This window comes from Candoia aspera, chromosome 3, assembly GCF_035149785.1.
Source record: "Candoia aspera isolate rCanAsp1 chromosome 3, rCanAsp1.hap2, whole genome shotgun sequence".
Classification (NCBI taxonomy): Eukaryota; Metazoa; Chordata; class Lepidosauria; order Squamata; family Boidae; genus Candoia; species Candoia aspera.
This window is the reverse complement of record NC_086155.1, coordinates 161,159,352-161,183,626: the sequence shown is the minus strand read 5'-3', so window position 1 is coordinate 161,183,626 and position 24,275 is coordinate 161,159,352. Positions and strand designations below refer to the sequence as shown.

The window sequence follows — 24,275 nt, the reverse complement described above, 5'->3', positions numbered from 1 at the left end:
CCTGGGAAAGCATAACCTATTGTTTCAACTTTAATTTCCCAGCTGTCATGAATGAGTTTCATAAATCCCCAGTTGTCATGAATTCAGCAGATTGCTGGTTAATGTGTATCGTGTTTTTTTCGGGCGGGGGGGAATAAACCAAAGAAATTGAACATAATTCCCAGACAAACCAGTTAAATACATCTGAATACCATCGATTTTAAGGGACAAAGAACTTGCTTAACTCACCAGTTTTAAAAATACTTGGTTTGGAGTGTTTCATGCTCTAAAATTGCTATTGGACTGCTTTATAATAGGAGTCCTTCTGTTGCTATTCTAGAGATCTAATTGGAATACAACATTAATAGTTTGATAATTGCTGAGTAAAAGTCAATCTTAAACCCAACAATAGATTTTATCATCAAATAAGTTTCCTTGCAATACAAAACAAAGAACAAAACAAAATGAAAAACCCAAACAAATTAAATCCTTTAAAATGTAAAATATATGCAAACAGTTCAAATTTTTGGCTTTCTAGAATCATACGTAAGAGGGTGTATGAATGCTGCACCCTCAAAATGTCCCTGCCCTGAGCTTGAGAAAAATCCTTCAGAACAGATATGGATTGGCAGCAGCTTGCACAGCATTCAGTCTGGGCTGCAGATTACCATGGACTTCCATTGAATAGTTGGCTGGCTGGGGAATTCTGGGAGTTGACATCTTAAAGTTCCCAAGGTTGAGAAACACTGCATTGGACAGTTTCCCTGTTGCTCTGGCCTCCCACTTTCTATTCCAGGAAAGTAATTGCCAGTCCCTTTCCATATATATACATACACACACAAAAACACAGAGCTAAATTAAATTTATGTACATTAAGTTAGAGCATCAAAATGTGCATATATGCAGGCACAACAACCAGCTTTAAAATAAAAATTCCTTTCCTACATTTTTCCAGCTTTTCCCAATGTCTGCTGCAGCTACCATTACAGATCTTTCTCAGTGACATACCCCAATGGGTTAGGGTTACGCTATTTGGGAGCTGGATGTGAAATCCTTCTTCCTCAAATGACTGGAAAAATGATGAAAAGGTGCACTGGTGGACCTTTTGCGGGGGGAAAGCCCAGGAGAAAAACAAATAGCTTAAGAAAAGAATTAAATTAAAATTAAATTAAAAAGAAACCTGTGCATGTCAAGAAAACATTATAACCAATGTGCCATGAGAGAGACCATCTTGAGGAAAAGTTCAGAAAATGCTCAGATGGAATTACATGCATATGAACACTTTACATTAAAATGTGTCAAGTTTAGTTAAGGACAGAATTTGCTATGCATTTCTAAATAGTTGAGTTTGAAGATATGATCTACTACCTCCTCACACAATTAATGGGGCTCTCAGTTCAGATAAGTCTTTGGAACATCAATAAGCTTATGACTTTAAATATTATTTATTTGCATTTGATGTTGCAACTGAAATGGCATGTGAATTACAGCAACATACCGTAACTGTAAGCCTGAAGCAAATTTTCCAAGTATTCTTCTAGGCTGCCATAGCAACTCAAATAGAGTTTAATAAAATGCAAGGTATTAAATTATAATATAAGCATATCCCTAATGGTAGCCCCTGCCTTTACTAACAGAGTAGCTACATAATCTCATTATATAATTCAGTGTTTTTGAATTTGCAGTAGCATTTATTCAGCTTTATAAAACCATCGTCCATTTTTAAGTTTGTCAGAATTGTAAGCCCTGTGAAAAATCAACAAATTTCATAGATAAATCTGCTTCATCTTCCCCATCTTCTATATATTTTGTATGATTTACCATATCCCTTTCAAATTACTTAAAACTCCAGCCTGTGATTAACTGATACCCATCTTCTAAAAATTTCACATTTTTTTAGTAATCCTATTCCCCACAGTAAACCATTCCTTGTGGAAATGCAACTGATTATTATGATTACTAAGAATGCTACATAAAATTCTTAACAGAAGTTCTATCTGGAAAAACTACCAAATATTGTTGGGCTATAGCTACAAGTCATTTGACTACTGGCCATGCCGGACAGTGCTGATAAAGTAAAAGATCAGTTTCACTCCTGGTCAGCTGAATCAGGTTTTCCCTCTCTAACAATGGCCAAGTAAGCCCTTGTAGAGGGACCAAAAAAGGCAGAATGGCCATCCTATTTGTCCTTGAAGTTTATTATTCATAACTTGGATATGCTTCTAGATTATTTACTTGCTTTTTTTTCCATGTCCATTTTAACTGTGATTCATTCATAATGCTACCAAGAATTGGTCTGTTCAACATTCAGAACCTGTTATCACCTTTGCATCATTCACTAATTCTCTCAATATTTCATCATAAATTATCAAATCATCATGCATTACATTTATATTTATTCCTTTGCCATGTCTACATAACACAGGCCTCTGCTTAAACCATGCATTTCAAACAAACATAACTTTTTCTAAACAGATCGTCATCAAAGGATGATTATCACCATTCTAATTCATTCTTGGGTCTCTGAACAGCCCAGTTTTTTTGTACTTTCTCTTCTAGGTCCCACTGATCCTTCATGTCAACTAGCAGAATGTTCTTCCCTTGGATCTCATTCATTCACAGCATTGAACAGGTGTTTTTTTTCCACAAAACTCGTATCTAGTTCTTTCATCATTACAATTCACTATGGCACAAGTGAACTATCATCAGTCAATAGATTTCTACTTTCATATATGCCCGTAACATCCTGATTATTGATTGACTGATTATCTGCCATTAAGTAGTGTTAATTCCTAGCAACCACATAAACAGAACTTTTCCAGGATGATTTTCCCCAACCTGATGCTTCAGGTCCTCCAACAGTACACCCACTGCCACCATGAGTCTATCTACTTGCTTCTTGTTATCCTTCTCTTCTCTTTCCTTCTACCTTTCCCAGCATTATAGACTTCTCCATAGAGTTAGGTTTCTCCATAACATGTCCAAAATGTAATTTGAGCCTCAAACGAGAACTCTGGATTGATTTGTTGTATCATCCATTTTGTTTGTTTTCTTGGCTGTCTGTGATATTATCAGGAGTCTTGTCCAACCTCAACATTCAAAAGCAACAACATGCTTTCTCTCATTCTTCTTCAAAATCCAACTTTGGGTTCCATATTGACTGGATGCCAATCAAGGGTTCCTATCTGAGGTAACAAATTAACTGTACTGAGTAGCTTGTGATGTCAGCTGACAGTTCTTAGCCTCAAAGTTACTCAGTACTATATTCTATACCCTTGTCTATTGCCAATTAAAGCACCTATCCCTAGCCTATACTTCCAGAATATATTGGACTTCAGTTGCCATAATTCACAAGTCAGCACAGAGATTCAGGCTATGTTAAGAATTACAGGAATGTCAGGAAGGTTTCAGGTTGGGAGGAGGCTGGAAAGTGGGCAGAGGTACATTCTTAGAGATAGCCATTTCCATCTTTAGAAACTTTCTATGTAAGACTACTCTTGTTTTTTTTCACTTCTTTTCTTTTATGTTCATTATATCCCTACCCCTCACTGTGGTCTATACTTTTCCAAAATAACCTAGTCTACACCTTCTTTACTTTATTAAAAAGTATTATGTTAGAACCTTGATTAACCAAAGCCATGATGGGGAATAGAAGTTAATATCTATGGATCAATCTGATGATGGTCCTGTCGTGTGGAAGATTTACAACTTGGAATATAAGATAAGCCAATGGTAGTAAAGGTAAAGGTTTCCCTTGACGTAAAGTCCAGTCGAATCCGACTCTAGGGGGCGGTGCTCATCTCCGTTTCTAAGCCTTGGAGCCGGCGTTGTCATAGACACTTCCGGGTCATGTGGCCAGCATGACGACTCGGAACGCCGTTGGTAAAGTGTATGAATTAACAAATAAAATGAATGAAAGCAAAATAGATGTGTTGTGTGTCTTGAAACTATGAGAATGAGGAAGGATGTTATAATTATGAATAAAGGTACAGTACTACAGTATATATCCTTTCTGAAAGACAGTATCTGGGTATAATGCAGTCAATGACCAAATAATACCAATACCAATAATATCAATAATATCAATACCAAATTACACCATGAACAACCATTTAATATGATGATATCTTAGTTTATGCTCCAACCACTGATGCAGAAGAAATGGTCAAGTTCAATCTGAAATCCATAGAGCATGCAAGCAAAATGTGGAATTCCAAAACTGGAAATAGTAAGGAAGAAAACATAACTGGACGGTAAGGTCCAGGAAATAAAGCAACTTTTTAGTTTCTGCAAATCCAATTATTTCTTCTTTGCTAACTCGGTTTTCAAACAAGCAAAACGATGCTATATACATGGACATCACCAGATGGAGTATTCAGAAATCAAATTGACTATATTAGTGGTACAAGGAGATGGACAAGCTCAGTTACAACAATGACATGGCCAGGGGCTGAGTCTGGGACAGATCACTAACTGCTCAGCAAATCTGGAGAATAACAGTGGCCAACAGAGTGGAAGAGATCAGTCTATATAACAATAGCAAAGAAAGGAGACTTAACAGAGCATGAAAACTATCACACAGTATCCTTAATTTCACATGTCAGCAAAATAATAATTAGTATTATCCAATGCACATTAGAACCCTACATGGAAACAGAGATGCCAGATATTCAAGCTGGTTTTAAAAAGGCTGAGGAACAAGAAACAGTATTGTGGATACACAATGCATAATTGAGAAAGCCAAACAGTACTAAAAAGAAGCAAATATGTGCTTCATTGATTATAGAAAGGCCTTCAATTGTATTCACCATGCTGAAGTGTTGAATGTCCTTAGGAAAATGGGAAACCCAGAACATTTCCTTATCCTAATGTGAAACCTATACACATGACAGAAAGCCACAGTCCAGACTGAACATAGTAAAATAGAGCTTTAATATGCCTTCAGCACATAAATTTAATAAATAAATACAGTCATGTCTCACTTTTTTGCCAACCTAGAGCTTAGAGAGCACCAAGGACTCCACAGTTCAACCCTGAGCTACATCTGTTCTCTTCTTTTGTAACCCTTTGTTTTCCAAATGTGCTACACTACAGCTTCAATCATCCTAGCCAATTCTATCTCGCCAGGGAAGATGAGAATTATAGCCCCAGTACATCTGGAATGCATTAGGCTGGGAGAGGCTGATTTAGATGGATTGTTGCATAAACTGTGATAGGATTATAACAAATGCGGAGACATGTTATGCTATTCAATATCATTTATTTGGAATTTAACATTTAATAAACAATTCATTGTTACCTGCCAAAAGTGTATAGAATCTCAGTATAAAAAGTAACATTATAATGTCGTTTCAATTATAAATGTGTAACATTTAGCTACATTTCTTTATAATGTGTCATGTCAGTAGAAAAATAGTACAGTGGGACAGTGCTTATTTTTTTTTTTTTTAAATTATTATTCCCTTCCTCTTCAGTGAAAAGAAATGCTGGCTAGTTGCCTAGAGCTAAGAATTGGACTTTTTTCAGCAAATAAACACTTGATATAAGGAATACTTGTTACACCAAAAAATCACCATGTGATCCCAGATCAACATTGTAGGGACTCATGCCAGAAAATGTTTTAAAGCTAGTGAAAAGTTAGCAATATCTGTATGTCACCAAATCTCATGGCAACTCCTCCATGTCTATTCTCACCATCTAGATCTAGCTTCTTATATCAAAACATGCAACCAGGTGTTCAGTATAAAATCTCTTCAGTATAAAAATTCTCAGAAGATTTCCTGTGACAAGCAAGGAATCACTCATTTATGAAGTATCAGCCGTCCAGGAACTGTTTTAAACAATCTCTAAGCCATATGAAGAAAGTAACCCAGAGACCACCCTAGAGTTGGTGCTGGATATAACATTTCAGCTATGAATGTAAACTAACCAGTACGAAAAGACAAAGTATACTTTATGTCCCAATTACTGTTCTCACAAAGGAAATGTAATGATAATGCATGTAATAGTATTCATGCAACTTCTACTTTGCAATAGACTATCACTATAATCAATGAGAACTCATAAATAAAAGTATAAAAGGGTCATGCATATACTGGTTTCATATACCATTAATTAGTAAGCAGATGAGACATTTACATCATCAGGAGAATAAAACCAAACAAATACATGTAGAATACATGTAGAATACAAATACCTCTAGATTGGAGGGGGGCAGGGGAATCTCCAGATACGAAATTTAACTCTCAGCAGTTGCAACCATTACAAGCAATGACACAGAAAGCTGAAAGTTGTAGTTCACCAATGTATACAGGGAAACAGGTCCTTCCTCATATTAAATGATTGTAACTTTAGGATGATCTTACCTACCCACTGAATAGAAATGTAGCTTTTGTTAATAATTCATACAAGTTATGAAACTACTTTAAAGTCATTTCTATGAGCTTTGTAATTCTCTTGGCAAATGCAGTCTGCCCATGCATGTCTAAGCATGAAATTCTTATAACATAGTTTCCAGTCAATCAGTAGGATCAGGTCCAAGTTTGGAATTAGATCAGTATACAAAATTCAATCCAATTTACTGAAAGTATTTTTTATTATTTTTCTGATTCAACATTAATTATTTGTAATGCCAAAATCCAAAAAGGTACAAAAATCATGCATATATATATATATATATATATATATATATAAATTATTTTAAGAAGACTCTCCTTGTTACTCTCAGAAATATCACCTCATTATCAGTCATCAAAGGAGGAAAAGGAAAAGGATTAATGTTATTAATGAAGAGCATTACATACCACATTACACATCAGCAGTGGTAATCTGTCAGACATGGGGATTCTCATTTATATATTGTAGCCTTTTGTAATTTAGCAAATACTGAACATCTGAACAGTGTTCATTTAATGACACCTTTCTGTTCTGAATCAATCTCTGCAGTCAACTTTGAATACTTATTGGCTGCACTTGTCAAAGACTCCCTCCAGATGTCTCAGCAGAATCTGAGGCCTAGGAAAAGATCCATGGTCATTACCAATGAACTATCACTGCCTTCATGGCTCCAACAAAGATCAGTTTTTGGCAACTGAAAAACCATGTTGCTTAATAAACAAGTTGATCGAAAAGAGAATAGCTGATGATGTTCCAATGCCATGGCAAAAGAGATGCTACCTCTCACCGTCCAATTCCAGTATATTTTGGGGGAGATGGGCGGTAATTAAATTTGAATAAATATTCCACAGCTTCAGAAAGAGAAGAATGCCGTTGCTATGCTTGGATAATTTCCCCATTTCTTTCCAGGAATCCAAGTAGAATAAGGGAAAGAATATGGAAGAAAAAAATGCAGTAAGGCACAACTAACTCTCCCCAAAATTTGGGACCAAAACTAGCGCAAAACAGGAAAAATGTAATGGCAATTTTCAATATCTATGGTTCACAAAGAGAGCTTAACAATCCAACAAAAGGCAAATATTTCTTAATATTCTCAATAAAGCAACAGAAATTGTTTTTTAAAATTATACCATTCTCTTCTTTCCTGAATGCTACTATTTTCCAGTTCAGCTACCTATGAAATTTAGGGCCAGATTTATTAACTACAGCAAAATGCATTAGACTTATGCATATGTTCCTCCTCACATCCTTCCATACACATGAAAAGGAATACTTTTTCTCAGCCCTCCCACTGCCTGATTATGTCACTATTGTATTTGCAATTTTGTAGCTACAAAAAGGACCCACAATCATTTGGAACTTTATTATTTTTTTAAAAAGTTGGTACCTAACAATACATGTATTCTTCTTTTATCTGAACACAAAACAGGCAGACAGTATTAAACTAGGCAGACAAACAATTTGCCTCAGACAAAAATAGCCATTTCTATATTGGTTAGCATATTCCAACTTGTTTGGGTAAATGCTAATGGTTTTTTCTCCCCTTGTAATTGTAATCTGAAGACATGTCCCCTCTGTCTTTGTCTCTGAGTTCTAGCTTAAATAAAACAAAAAGGGTTGGTGGCTGAAGATTTCCATTCTAAAGTGTTATTTTTAATAAATTGAAGTCCTTCATTTCAACATCTATGTAAAAAGAACTCAGTTAAGCTGAAGTGAAGAACTTTTGATGTTCCACTCCCATCTCATCTAACAGCAAGTTCTGCTCCATTTTCTTAATAACAAATGGCTTAAAAATACTTAATCTTAAGTGAAGAGAGTCCAAATCTTATGAGGGTGAGTGAAAAACAATTTAAAAGCCTAAGTTTGGAAAGCCAAAGAGGGCATGGCTTCCATTCTGTAATTTGGTTTCCCTGCCTTTTGCTGAATGTACTACCAAAGCTGTAAACATTTGGTAAGGGTTGTCCTTTCACTTAGACAAAAGCAGCATTCCTTACCTAAATCAGCACTTTTTGCCATCAGACTCATAAAACCTTCCCACAACAGAGATTTCAAGAAAACCCTTTAAAGGTTTTAGGATGTCCCTTCTTTTACTAAGTAACAAAATACACCCCACAGTGCCTCACTGACCCCACTCAGCTGTCTTTTGACCTCTGCAATTGTTGCAACTTCACTTCAGGGGCCACAGAACTTAACTCCCATATCAAAAAGAAGACTGCTGCTTCCTCTGAGCACCTGGTGAAACAAAATGCCAGGAGACTCCCTCCCCCACTCCTGCTACTAGGCCCCAGATGTTCCCAAAGTTGCCTTGGTGTCTGTGTGGCAACCAGAAAGCAACAATTAGGACCTGGATGATGGCAATGACCCTCTTATTCTATTGGCTCTGAATGCTCTGTTGGGCCTCCTGGCCTTAAGGATACAGCAGGTCATAAAACAGAAATAGATCTTTGGCCTCCTGGAAATACTGGGTATTTAAGAACAAGGAACAATAGGTGTCCAATGTTCCATATAAAATAAGTCAAGCCACTTCAACTAACCAGCAGCAAGAAAGTATCATAAGTTATTTGCCCTCTCTACATTCTTTTTCTTTCTTCCTTTCATTTGCCTTTTCTACATTCTACATTTTCGCCTTCAGTTTCTCATACTGAATTTTCCATAGATTATATTTTACAGAAAAATCCTAAAATCTTTCATGTGCATCAAGTATTTGATATAAATAAAATCTGTTTGAATTTACAAAATTAGTTTAGTTGAAGAGGCATCACTTCTTCACAGCCACATCACATCATTTCTAAATACTCTGGTTTCATCTCAGATCATATAAATCATCCCATAAAAGATCATATAAAGGCCCATAAAAGTTGTGGGCATTCTTTCCAAGCATTAATATTGTGACCTACATTGTTGAAAGGACACTTCAACAGACTAAAACACTATTTACTCCACTCAGGTACACTGTCAAATTGGTTTTGATTCTTAATCTCTAAATCAGTGATTTACTGCAGTAATGTGCTAGACGTGGGTGAATAAGATGAAGCTTAAACTACACAAGACAGAAGAAGTGCTCCTGATTGGAAAACTAAGTATCTCAGAGGCCTCTACCACCAAGGTCTGCTTTCCCCTTGAAAGAGCATGCTTGTGGGTTTGGGAGTACACATTGATCCAATTCAAGAATTAGATTTTAGTTGGTGATAGGAACTCAGAATGCTTTGCTTATTTGGTTAGTGTGCTTATCACGCCATTCGTTCATTGTGGAACTCCTTATTTGTGGACATACTGTATGTAGGACCCCTCACCTTTTATTAATGGTGTAATGTCATTTGATAAAAACATTTTTAAGCAAAACTAATTTTGCTGACTCTATTCTCACAAGACAGAAATGAAACCAATTACCTAGGGATGTGGTAGGCTCCCCATCACTGAAGTTTCAAATAGAAATTGAACAGCCATCTCTCTGGGATGCTTTAATCTGGATTCCTGCATCAAACAGGGGTTGTACTTGATGGTCTATATGACCCCTTCCAACTCTATGATCCTGATTTTATTAAGTTTTAATTTTTACTTAATTTGAAATATTTTTAATTTTTTTTTCAAATAGTGTAATGAAAAGATATTACAGTAAAACTCTACCTACAAGGAATTAAGTATAATTATTAACTATATTGGTAATCACAGTATCATGTATGCCTTTAAATATACAGGATTCATCCCCCGTTTCTGTCTGATAGTCATGAAACAAATATAAATCTTGATTGTGAAACATGCCTAGAAGACATGCCAATATTTAGTTTGACTATCCATGAAAATTATTTTGTTATTTTTTTTAGCATACAGTATTCAAAATGTAAAGAGATTTATATAGTTTAATAGGTAAATAAAGTACATATTTTCCATAAATTGTATTAATTGTGATATGTTAGCATTATGGTAATTTCACAGAAACACACATTAACATAAGATTTCAAGATTTGTGTGAATAAATTATGACAATGGGCCACAACATATATTCTAGGGACAATTGGTAATCAGTAAGGATACTACAGGTGTTCCCTGTGGAGATACCTGGATCCTTCCATTTTTTTTTCATTAGCAAAAATCTCATGATACTGTCAATGTGTCTTGCCAAAATCTTGCCAGCTTCGATGATCCCACATTTTACCAACTGAAAAATGTTTTTAAATGTTAATTAATTTTATTTAATTTTAGATTCCTGTAGATGCCACTTGGGAAAGCTCCTACATACCATGGTGAACACAAACCAAGGCTTAAGTGGTGATCCTCAAAAGCTTTTGATGATGATGTAGTGGTTCAGATAAAAGAAAAGGCTGGGGGGGTAGTGAACTGAATTAAAACACTGAAATTAATAATACAATTAAACAGCTTCATACAGACATCATGATTATATCAAAGGATGTCACAAAATATTTTTGTACTCTTGCTGCCACTGAAAATAAAGTTACCAATGATAAATGCATTCCAAATATGGAAACAATACTACCTTTTTGTATGTCTTTTAACCTTCATTAAATGAATTCATGATGGATGATTCTTCAAAGTTATTCTGCTGCTACTTGATCCAGGTGGTTGAAAATTGTAAATACCTGTAGAATAATAAAATAGTTTAAAATTGAAGATGACAGATTCAAATCTGGATATAGCAGCAAATATTTAAGGACTGTAAAAAAGGCAGAGCTTCTTAAATGTAACTCTGTCTTTTGTACTTAATTGTTCATTATTGCTTTGAGCTTTGGAGCAATCCCCATTGGACACAATAGGACTGTTAAATACACCTAGGGCTACTATACATTTACTGTCAAGTGAACACATGTAAAAATCCCTGACTGTAAGCCCCGACCAGACTGCACTGGCCTATATTTTAACTTCCTCAAGCTACTACAACAGGAAAAAAAACCCTGCAATCTTTCTCTCACAGTGTTGGAAACAGTGAGATTACACATACACACAGACATACACATAGACACACACACCATCCATCCATCGTCTGTATGTCAGGTCTTAGAAATAAAACATGTATAGAAATTCAAGCCAATCCAGATGGTATTCCCCTTAATATAAGGAAATGTACCAACAGCAACTTGTTCACCCCAGAGAATAGTCTCTAGCCAGTTTGTATTTCAGGGAACTATAATTTGATTACTTCATTCTTCCAATGTGGCCTAACAAAACCCTCAGATAAAAAACTGGAAACAAAAAAGGTTCTATATTTTTTTAAAAACTATTTAAAAACATCCTTTACATAGGCTTATCACATACCCAAGACAGTAGTAAACAATGATTGGCCCTAATGAGGATGAAGGTAATACTTAGACTGCAAATTAAGAATTTTTCTCTAAAATATTTTCAAAAGAATGCTATAATAATTAGTATAGTAAAACCTTTGATTCTAAATAAAAGTAAGTCATGCTACTAACAAAACTATTATTATGGTAATAGCTTGCCTTATTAATATATGAAGAGAGAAAATTGAAATATATAAATATTTTAAGTTTACAATATTCAAGGGATTAATTTAGCAACATTAACTGTGCATCAACATACATGATACATGGGGTAACATAAAATCAAGAGGACAGCATTATTTCAAGAATATTGTGATTTATAATAAGCTGCATACTGATGTCACTGCATAATTTTAAGTTTTTGTCTGCACAAATTATGTATTTGGAAAGAAACTTTTACACGGGAGAGAATGCCTAAACTAGGAAACCAAACACTAACTACAAGTGAATGAAATTGGTTTGGAAATCTGCTTTCACATCCTGTTGCTGCAATCCTAAAACAGCTGAATTAAAAAGATTTCCATCTGAATCCCTGGCATAGGGGCAGTTGGAGCAGGATGGGAAAATGAATTATATTATAATCTGAGTTACCTTTAAAAAAACTTGTATACGTGGTCTAACCACAGGAGGAAACAATTTTTTGTTAGTCTCAGCAATACAGAAGTTTATCAAACACAAGAGTGGTTGCAGCAGTGGAGGACAGCCAAGTTTTAATATGGCTACATATAGTTGGTTCTCATGTGTTCCGTTAAATCCTGCATAAGTTTTTATCTCTAAATACTAAGTGGTCGTGTAATTCTACCTTCCCTTCATATAACTTGTTCTGATTTGGGAACATTTAAATCAAGCATTATAAAACTAAAAGTTCAAGGTGTCCAGAAATAGTTCCTTCTATAGGAAGCTTTTGTCTTTTGAAGGAGCTGCTGGCACTGAAACATGACCTTGAATGGCAATTCTGCTAATCCAAATTTATCCGGGGTGTGTGTATGTGTGGTGCTGTTGCCCTCATAAACGATGAGCCACAAGCAGTATGACTTAGGTTTCAGGCAATGCACTTCCAACTGTGCAATACTACACTGAACGAAGTCTCTGACTGCTTTCCACAACATCCAAAAATTTCTCATAAATTAATTGGCCTCTCAATGAACGGAAGACATGCCTATCACTATATCACAGGAGATCCTAAAGAGATCAAGCTAAACAATTTCTGATTTGCAGGTTGCTTTGACTCTAATCTGTAGCACTTTCCACAGTATCAAGTTTTACGACAATCACCAGTGATGATCAAAGTCAAACTATATTGTTTCTGAACAAACTACAAGGAGACCTTACAAAGACTTTTAAAAAATAATAATTAAAGTCCATAATCCAATTTCAACAGTCATAAAGGCTGGAACTGCTATTTTTGGGGCCACGTGCTGAACATTTCACCTGCTAGTAATGACATCTTTGTATTGTCTTCTAATTACACTCAAAGCTAAGACCTTTGGCCCTGAGCCACAGACCTCTATTCAGGCTGCACACATTCTCTTAAGCACCCTGAGCCTTTGTTGTCATTCTCAGTCTTTCATCTATTATTTACATTCATTGAGGAGGGAGCTACTCTACCATTCACAAAGCTTTAAAGCTTCTAATCATCTTAATTTCTTTGCCTTTTCCACTCCTCATTCCCACTCACGGCTGAACACAGCAAGCAAGCAAACTGACGAAATCATTTTTTCATGCTACTGGTTCTCATCAGAGAAGCTTCTTGTAAGTAAAGGACACACTCTGCCATATGTCAAATGCAATCAGCTGAACTGAAAAACCACACAGCTATTTTCTGAACTGAAATAATGGAGAATGAGTAATGCTAAAATGCTCAAAATTTAAATGCATTGATTTTTTAATAAAGAAGTGAGATCTAATAGAATTGTCAAGCAAAATTTCAAATTAAACAAAGCAGCATGCAACAAAACAATCTTTTTCAGAAGAAATATAACCATACAAAATGCTGCAGTTTTTGAAGTACAAAATGGAAGAGCCTATGCTCCTTCTGTAAATAATAAATTACACACATATAGCACAGCCCTGAAAAACATGTTTTATCAATGTTACCAAGTATTTTCCTCTACACTGACAGAAAACATAATAAAAACATAATTATTCTTCCTAGTACTAACTGTCATGCAACTTTTTTTAAAATGGAGGGGCTTGCCATGATTTCAATGGTCAGTTGTGATTATTACATTCTATGAAATATCTAAGGTCCAACTATGACACTCAGTGACCCATCCTGGTGTTCTCCTTCTAACAGCGTTTCCTTGTTGTCTCTCCCTTCTGAAAGCCTCCAGCCCCCTGTCTTTTCTTATTTTCACCATTTGTTTCAACCAGCAGTTCACTTGAGACTCATCCATCTTAGGATGCCTCAAGTGACAGATGCTCTTAGAAATGACCATATTGCTCAGCGAACAAAAGATAACATCACCTCTAGGAACTCAAAGGAGAAATACAACAGCAGCCTTAACAGTGTGTCCCTACATCAGATAATAAATATATTGCAAACCTCTTATAAATTAAAGAAGAAATTAAGAAAACACTTAAAAAGAAAACAATCTTTTACTCTCATCAAGGCAGAATAAGAACTACAAACAGTGCATCCTGGCAAAGAGACAGAATTTATTCATTAAAAAAAATTATAGCAATTAATCAAGGACAGTACGTTCCCCATAAGAAACCCCATAAGAAAAAAAATGTAACAATATTAGTCTGGATCCAGATTTAGTCATAATGATTAAACTCCAGTGATATCAATAGCTGTGGTTAAATCCAGACTCATTTTATTTTGAATCGAATCGAATCGAATTATCCATTCAGTCATATCCGACCCTTGGCGATTCCATTTTATTTACATACTTAAAAAGTGAACAGCTGATTATAAATCTTAAGTTTAAACAGCAGTTCCTAAAATGGGAATAAAAATGATTCCTTCATTCCTTTCTACAAAGGAAATATCTGCAGATATTTCAACAGGGAAAGTGGGAACTCCAACAGGACTAGAGTAATGTAATTCATATAATAATTCAGCTGATTTGGAAGGAACTTTAAAGCACACAATTTGCTATATATTAAAAGGAACAACTCCACATCCAATGGTAGAATTCACATCTTGTCTGGTGTGCAGACTTTTTTTTGGTTACATATCTGAACCATAGTCATACAATTCACATCTTCTCTGGTCTACCAACAAACATTTACTTGTAAAGTAAGTGCAACTAGTCATTACACATGTGTGATTTCAGTAGTAAAAAATAAAGAGAAAAGAAAGAAAAGGATGCTGTGATAAGCTATAAATCACTTTTGTAACAAAAGAAGGTTTTATTAACATTTCCCAGCAACAAACTAATGATATGTTAGATATGAAAAAACAGCCCTCCACTGAATCTTAATGTGTACCTCTTTCTTCTATACAAAAGAACATATATTTGTCCAGATCATTTTTATACAGAAATTCAGAATAACTTTTGCTACGAAATAGGACTGTTTGTTTCCTCCAGTCTCCTCCTTGTGGCCCTGCTGGAAAGAAGAAGGAAGTGAGTGCAAGAATCCCAACTCACTATGGCTCACACTTATAATAATAAACAAACTTTTACTGTTACATCTAAATGCAGCAACTACATTTTAAGGGATTTCCTTCATGCCAAACCCCACATGGAACAAGAAAAACTACATTATAGCTGAAAGATTTCTTCAGTTGATAGATGCAAAATTATGAGGGAATCATTACTTTCAGGCAATGATGCGTAAACTGAAATAAATATAGAAGGCAAGGATTTTTTATGGGACTTTTCAATCTAAAACACTTTCTCACACACAAACACACAGCACAAACACATACACAGCAAGAGTAATAATTAAAAAATGGGAATTACTACAGAAAACATGTAGTAGTAATAATAGTATATATCTACAGATAGGTAGAGAGAGTCACTGAACTCCCAGGACATGAAAGACATTATAACCATATTCCATATGTTGTACAACAGTTTTAGCTGCCAAAGGAGATTTGCAGTTTATTTTACAAAGTTTTGCCCGGGTGCAACAACAGCTTCAAAAGCTCCTTATGGACACCCTGCCTAATCAAGAATTGCTGATGGGTAAGATGGGCTTCAAAACTGAAAAAAAGGTTAGATATTTGGGGGTGATTTTTGTCATCTAAAAATAGTATGTTGTTTCAGAATAACTATGGTAAAATTTGGAATGACGTGAAAAAAGATTTGGTAAGATGGGGAAAATTACAATTGTCTCTTATGGGGAGAATTTCTGTGATTAAGATGAATGTTTTGCCTAGGATGTTGTTTCTTTTTCAGACTATACCAATGTCAACAGATTTACCATTTAAACAATGGCAGAGAGATATTTCGAAGTTCATTTGGCAAGGCAAAAAACCAAGAATTAAATATAAATTGTTTTAAGATGCCAAGAAACAAGGAGGTCTGGGTCTGCCTAATTTAAAATTGTATTTTGATGCCTGTTGTTTGCTTTGGATGAAGGACTGGTAACTAAATAAATAAAAGGTAAGATTGTCTCCTAATGTACCTTTGTGTTTATCACCTCAGGAAGCATTCGTTAGAAGAGAAAATGTGGGAGAAATAAAGTGGTTAAAGTACAAAGATTTGTTAAATTTTGAGGAGGGTGAACCAGACTTTAAAACAAGAGAAAAGTTAGAGTTGGAAGGCTTTATATGTCATCAGTTTACTTATAGGCAATTGTTAGAACGTTTTAAGTTGGACAAAAAGATCTATAAATATGTTAATGAAACAACTTATTTTGAGATTCAACTTTGTATGAATGATGAACATGTTATTACTAAGATGTATAAGATGTTGTTACAGATGAATCTGGAAGATGAACAAGTCAAGGAATGTATGATTACATTCGCTAAAAACTTTGGATACAATATTATGTTGGAGCAATGGAAAAATATGTGGACTAAAGGTTTGAAATTTACGTTGAATTATAACTTAAAAGAATTTTTTTTATAAAATGATGTATCATTGGTATCTAACTCCTGATAAGTTGTCAAAAATGTTTAATCTTGTAACAAATGTTTCTTGGAAATGTTTGCAGGGTAAAGGAATCTTTTATCATCTTTGGTGGACCTGTGAAAAAGCTAAAAAAAATTGGGATCAGATATGTATTACTATTCAAAAGATTCTTAAAGTAAATATACAAAAAAACAACAACAGAACTGTTCTTATTGGATTTGATGGAGAAAGAACTGGAGAAACAACATGAAACTTTCCTTTTGTATATGATCACTGCTGCAAGATTATTATATGCACAATGATGGAAAGATCCACAAATACCTACAGTGGAAGAATGGATTATTAAATTAATGGACTTGGCTCAAATGGCGAAGTTAACAGCTTTAATAAGAGATAATACTGTTTCTAGATTTGTCTCTCCATTGCAATCTCTTTTAGATTACTTGCTTGTACTGGAAAAAAATGAAGTTTTGATTGTGGGTTTTTAATGATTAGATGGTTTGTTGTGATAGAAATAATGTTAATTGGATTAATTAGTGGTAAGAGATTACTTTTTTAAAATTGTAGTTATATCTGTATTGGAGGTAGTTGGAAGCCACTTTCTGTTTCTATTTTCTATTTATTCTCACTTTTATAGTTTTTGTCTTTTTTCTTTTAGTTCTATCTTCTATATTTACTGTACTCTCTGTTTTGTATTTTAACTATACTCTGAAATATAATAAAGTTCTTATTTAAAAAAAAAAGCTCCTTATGCAGGGAGCAAGCATTTCTTTGTTTTAGGTGACCACAGAGAAACACAAGGTACATTTCCTACCAGAAATCTGAGACTCTTAGTAGAAAATAGTATTTAGGCTAACAAGTCCATAATTTTTCATGTTACCATTTTCTAAAAGATCAGACAATTACTTTTTCATACAATGATCATATCAAGTAGTGAGAACCCTAAGTAACATTTCTTTCTCTAGACATCCTAGAACAGGATGATACTGATTTAATATTTTAAGTGTTTTTATGTCTTTTAGTTTTGTGCACAGCCTAGATAGATAAATAGACAGACAGACACACTTTCAAAATATATCGTAATTTCATACATGACAAATAAGCTTATCAGTAGGGCTCTGCAAATTCTTCAAAAGAGATATTTTCAATGTTAATTATCTAAAAATTAGGGCTGCAAAAAATTCTTCAGAAGAACATGTGGGGGAACATAAGTAACATTTCTCCAGGCTCACATGGCAGCTTCAGAGCAGTTTCTGTGTCTCTCTGCATGAACAAGAATGGAAGTTGCTGTGGACACATATATGACACAGGCATTTAGAAGCAATTCCCAAAGCAGTCTTGTAAGCCTGAGAAAAGATGCAGCTGCTTTAATGCTTCAAAGAGAAGTACTTCTTGTTCATTCCAAAGCACTTCTTTTGATGGATTAACATAGCCTTACTTTGCAGACAACTAATACTGGAAATAGAAGAAAGGGCTACACACACACACACACAAAATAAGATCCTTCTATATTCACATGGGATGTATCCCAAATGAGTGGATCACTGATGTTATAAAATATTGATATTATTTAGCTTTATCTGAATTTTAGTTTACTGTATTTGTATATTACCACATTTATTGACAACCACAGGAGACAGACATAGAGACTGTCAAGAACAAACTGCACCACTAATTTTAGCATCAAGGAATACCCTGCCAAGACTGAATAAAGGAAAATATGGCTTGAGTCAACTTGACTCCTGGGGATTCATGGATATAACCATGCAGGGTTTTTTGGCAGTAATAAGGATGTGGTTTCCTACTGGTTCTTCTGAGATATTTTTAGACTTCCTAGTCTAGCCCACAGCCCTGGATTTTCTGGTGGTCTAGAAGCACATTATTCTTCAGGGCAGAGTGAAGGCCAAATCCTTCAGCTTGCACAAATTAGTATCAGGATAAATGTTTGACTCCTTAAGTTTTCAGAAGAAGAAAATGTAACATTTTTCATAATATAATGGAAGGGTTTTTTTTTAGATGTGATATAAATTTGTAGGAAGCACAATATTTAATTTGGTTGTTTAGCATATAATTCTGCTAAACTTTGTTTTTGTTATCCATTCCTGGTAACAGTTACATTTTATAAACATCCAAACAGCAATTGCGTTTTCTGGTTCATAATATCCTACTCTATTTGCTAAGGATCTGTCTGCGCATTCAAATGAATCCATAATAGCTCTAGAACATATAACAAGTGGTTGTTCAAACACATTTCCTCCTATTTTAGGTATCTATTAGCTAAGAAGCTGCCACGATAAGAACATGACCTTGAAATGACAACTCTACTAATCTATGTCTTATTGGGTAGTTCTTTTCAAAGATCCTATTAAATTACCTACTTTTGAGCTCAATGGGATCAATATGAATGCATGGAAAAAGGTACATCCCCCACGGCCAGTTCTTATTGCATGATTGATCAAAAACAAAACAAAAAATCCCTGTAGCTTTCCAGATCACAGCTAGTGCCAAAATATCTCCCCTCTCCCCACAAAATCCATCAAGTGAAACTCTGAAAGGGTTTACCCTTCACCAACCTATTTGCACTTCAAAAACTCTTTAAGTCCCTTCAGCTAAACCCCAGGATTTAAAACACTGCAAAAATAAAGAGGGGGTGGGTGTCATTTATCTTCCTTTTGGCCTCTAGTCCGAGCAGTAAAGTCTGCCAATTCCGAAGGAAAAAAAAACATTTTGTTTCAAAGAAAACTTCCAGACTCAATTCTTGCACAATTTATCCCTTTAAATCTGATCTACAATTAAGAGATACAGTGTTCTTAATTGGCCACTGAAATCCACTGAACTATAATCAGGCATGGTTGTATAAGAAGGGCAAAGACTTATTGTTTTACTCCTATCACATCATCAAGCAGCATGTTCTTATGCACAAATCAATTTAAATTAACAATATGCCACATGCTAATATACAAAAAACATTTTATGATTTCTGCTGTCTAACATGAATGGAGATTTCATTGGTCACAAGGACCTTCTTAAATCATTGTGAGGGCACTCTGACTCCATTTATATGCTGTACTCATTATCAGATGCATCCTGGAATTAAATTTTTGAGGCTTTTTAAGGTATAGCACATACGTAACTTCTGCTGTTAACATCAAAATCTAGATCTGGTGATTAATTATGATAGCCAATAAATACAGTTATCATCAGTGCTCATTCTCCTACTGATTTCAATGAATTTACTTTCAAATAAAGCTTTTTTAGCTATTAATGACATTTGACTGAGATAGATTAGGTCCTCAAATTATACAATTGATGCTGAAAAGCAGTACAGCATTTATTTCATTTAAATAAATCCTAAACTTTTCACACATTTCTCCACTCCCTTACATTTTCAAATGGTAAAAGTAATGAGATATAACCAAATTAGAAGCTGCCCTATACAAAATACTGTCTACACAAACTAAAACAAAACATTTATTTCTAGTTTTCCCTATATGCCAAAACTGAATAGCTTATCTACAGAAAAGAATTTGGGGAAGTCAAGTTCTCCTCTATTCAACTCTCTTATTTCTACCAGAGATACTTCAAAATGCATACAACGGGATGGGGAATGTATATCTAGTTGCTAACTACTTTGGGTTGTAAGTTTATCAAATAATTCCTATCTATGACTTTGTGTTGTTATTCGTTTAGTCGCTTCCGACTCTTCGTGACTTCATGGACCAGCCCACGCCAGAGCTTCCTGTCAGTCGTCAACACTCCCAGCTCCCCCAGGGACGAGTCCATCACCTCTAGAATATCATCCATCCACCTTGCCCTTGGTCGGCCCCTCTTCCTTTTGCCCTCCACTCTCCCTAGCATCAGCATCTTCTCCAGGGTGTCCTGTCTTCTCATTATGTGGCCAAAGTATTTCAGTTTTGCCTTTAATACCATTCCCTCAAGTGAGCAGTCTGGCTTTATTTCCTGGAGGATGGACTGGTTGGATCTTCTTGCAGTCCAAGGCACTCTCAGAATTTTCCTCCAACACCACAGTTCCAAAGCATCTATCTTCCTTCGCTCACCCTTCCTTATGGTCCAGCTCTCGCAGCCATATGTTACTATGGGGAACACCATTGCTTTAACTATGCGGACCTTTGTTGTCAGTGTGATGTCTCTGCTCTTAACCATTTTATCGAGATTTGTCATTGCTCTTCTCCCAAGGATTAAGCGTCTTCTGATTTCCTGACTGCAGTCAGCATCTGCAGTAATCTTTGCACCTAGAAATACAAAGTCTTTCACTGCTTCTACATTTTCTCCCTCTATTTGCCAGTTATCAATCAAGCTGGTTGCCATAATCTTGGGTTTTTTGAGGTTTAGCTGCAAGCCAGCTTTTGCACTTTCTTCTTCCACCTTCATCATAAGGCTCCTCAGTTCCTCTTCACTTTCAGCCATCAAAGTGGTATCATCTGCATATCTGAGATTGTTAATGTTTCTTCCAGCAATTTTAACTCCAGCCTTGGACTCCTCAAGCCCAGCATGTCGCATGATGTGTTCTGCGTACAAGTTGAATAGGTAGGGTGAGTGTATACAGCCCTGCCGTACTCCTTTCCCAATCTTAAACCAGTCCGTTGTTCCGTGGTCTGTTCTTACTGTTGCTACTTGGTCGTTATACAGATTGTTCAGGAGGCAGACAAGACGACTTGGTATCCCCATATCACTAAGAACTTGCCACAATTTGTTATGGTCCACACAGTCAAAGGCTTTAGAATAGTCAATAAAACAGAAATAGATGTTTTTCTGAAACTCCCTGGCTTTTTCCATTATCCAGCGGATATTGGCAATTTGGTCCCTAGTTCCTCTGCCTTTTCTAAACCCAGCTTGTACATCTGGCAATTCTTGCTCCATGAATTGCTGAAGTCTACCTTGCAGGATCTTGAGCATTACCTTACTGGCATGTGAAATGAGTGCCACTGTTCGATAGTTTGAACATTCTTTAGTGTTCCCCTTTTTTGGTATGGGGATATAAGTTGATTTTTTCCAGTCTGATGGCCATTCTTGTGTTATCCAAATTTGCTGGCATATAGCATGCATTACCTTGACAGCATCATCTTGCAAGATTTAGAACAGTTCAGCTGGGATGCCGTCGTCTCCTGCTGCCTTGTTATTAGCAATGCTTCTTAAGGCCCATTCAACCTCACTCTTCAGGATGTCTGGCTCTAGCTCACTGACCACACCGTCAAAGCTATCCCCGATATTGTTATCCTTCCTATACAGGTCTTCCGTATATTCTTGCCACCTTTTCTTTATCTCTTCTTCTTCTGTTAGGTCCTTGCCATCTTCTTTTTGATCCTACCCATTTTGGCCTGGAATTTACCTCCGATTTTTCTAATTTTCTGGAAGAGGTCTCTTCTCCTTCCTATTCTATTGTCTTCTTCCACTTCCGCGCACTGCTTGTTTAAAAATAATTCCTTATCTCTTCTGGCTAACCTCTGGAATTTTGCATTTAATTGGGCATATCTCCCCCTATCACTGTTGCCTTTTGCTTTCCTTCTTTCTTAGGCTACTTCTAGTGTCTCAGCAGACAGCCATTTTGCCTTCTTGGTTTTCTCTTTCTTTGGGATGTATTTTGTTGCCACCTCTTGAACAATGTTGCAGACTTCTGTCTTTGTAATGGTTGCCTATTCTAAAACACCATCAGAATCATGAGCAGGAATTCAAAGATATTAAAGAATAGTATGCAAGATCACAGAGAAAGCTGAGAATGATGAAAGTACACCAAATTCAAACTAAAAACCCACGGTACAAATGAAATCCCTCCCCCCGTAGAATCTTCCCAAGTTCACAATCCCAGGTGCTCCTAACGGTTTCTGATGGTCTGTGGGAAAAGGCCTTGAACAGATAACATAACCCAAACACATTCCATTTTAATGAATTCAGATACAGAGCTTGGTACAAGGTTTCACAGCAGCTCCCTCTCAAACAGAAACGCGTGTCAGCGCCATGGCATGTGAAACGTTACGATGTATAAACTACATTGAAACAGTGAACGTGACATACTGCCCCCCCAAATAAAGAATACATTAAGCAGCAGGCTTCAAAGGGTAAGCAAGGTGGAAAAGGTGAACTAAATCAGGAGCATTAACATGGTGGGCAGACACCCATTCAGGATGAGGAAAGTGTTTCCATCGGACCAGATACTGAAGGGTGCCTCGAAGCTTGCGAGAATCAACGATGTCCTTGACTTCAAAGTGTTGTTGGCCATCAATCATAATTGGAGCGGGAGGAGGAGGTTGAGGGTGCCAACATGGTGAGTGGTGCACAGGCTTAAGCAAGCTGCAATGGAAAACAGGGTGCAAGTGTTTCAAATTGTGAGGCAGTTCCAATTTAACAGCAACTGGATTTACAAGACCAACAATAGGAAAAGGACCAATGAATTTGGGAGCAAGTTTTTTTTAGAGGGTTGAGGTGATTTGATAAATTTAGTAGATAGATACACCTGATCCCCAACTTTGAAGTCGTGTTGTAAAGAGCGATGCTTATCAGCTTGAGACTTGTAAGCAGCCTGGGTGTCAGCCAAAGCTTGTTGAATGACTGGCCAGGAATTAGACAGCTTAACACCCCAGTCAGATGTAGAACATGTTTGGGAAGGGGCTGTGGCAGTTCAGGGATGGGAACAAAGTCGTGACCCGAAACCATGCGAAAAGGGGTTTGTCCAGTACTTTGATGCACAGCATTGTTATAAGCAACTTCAGCAAAAGGCAGTAAGTCCACCCAATTGTCTTGATGGTAATGTATGCTCTTAGAAACTGTTCAAGAGTGGAGTTCAAAATCTCAGTAGAACCGTCAGTCTGAGGATGGGACGAAGTGGATAGCGCTTGTTTGGTGCCAATCAATTTTAAAAATGATTTCCAAAACTGGGAAGTAAACTGTGTCCTGTGGTCACTGACCAAACAGGAGGGGCTACCGTGGAGGCGGTAGATATGGAGGAGAAATAGGTGCACCAATTGTGGGGCTGACAGGATGGATGCACATGGAATGAAATGCGCTTGCTTGGAGAAAAACTCTTTTACAACCCAAATTACAGTTTTCTTCTGAATGGAAGATCCACAATAAAATCCATAGAAATCTCATCCCAGGGACGGGACGAGCTGGCCACTGGCTGTAGAAGCCCCTGTGCTTTCCCCCCCTTTCGTTTTGACATGGCACAAAGAGGACAGGAAGCAACATAGTCTTTTACATCACGCCGTAAGGCTGGCCACCAAAATTGACAACGAACCAAATGCAAGGTCTTGACAAAACCAAAGTGTCCAGCAAGTTTATCATCATGGGAACGCTGCAAAACATCAGCTCTTAAAGTTTCAGGCACATAAAGGCGGTGTTCCACCCACACCAGACCGGTTTCAAAAGAAACATTGTCTCTATTAGCTACCAAGTGTCAGATTTCAGTTCCTGGATAAAATCCTTCTGTAACTGACAAGGAACTTGCACTTTCCGCTTCCCAAACTGGGCTGGGGGCAGAGTTGCCTGTGCACGGGTCCGGCTCCGAGTGACAGCAACGAAGCCCAGTTGTGGTTCAGTGAGAACAGTCCCAACCACATCT

General features: G+C 36.3%; 1 protein-coding gene across 1 annotated transcript in view; it reads right to left on the bottom strand.

Annotated features, from left to right (window-relative positions):
* The window catches only part of GREB1L (GREB1 like retinoic acid receptor coactivator), a 207,957-nt gene that overhangs the window by 110,078 nt on the left and 73,604 nt on the right, over nucleotides 1-24,275 (bottom strand). Inside the window, exon 2 of the mRNA XM_063299166.1 lies at nucleotides 10,871-10,973. The gene's annotated coding sequence lies outside the window, so the exon portion shown is untranslated. The remainder of the gene's footprint in view (nucleotides 1-10,870; nucleotides 10,974-24,275) is intronic.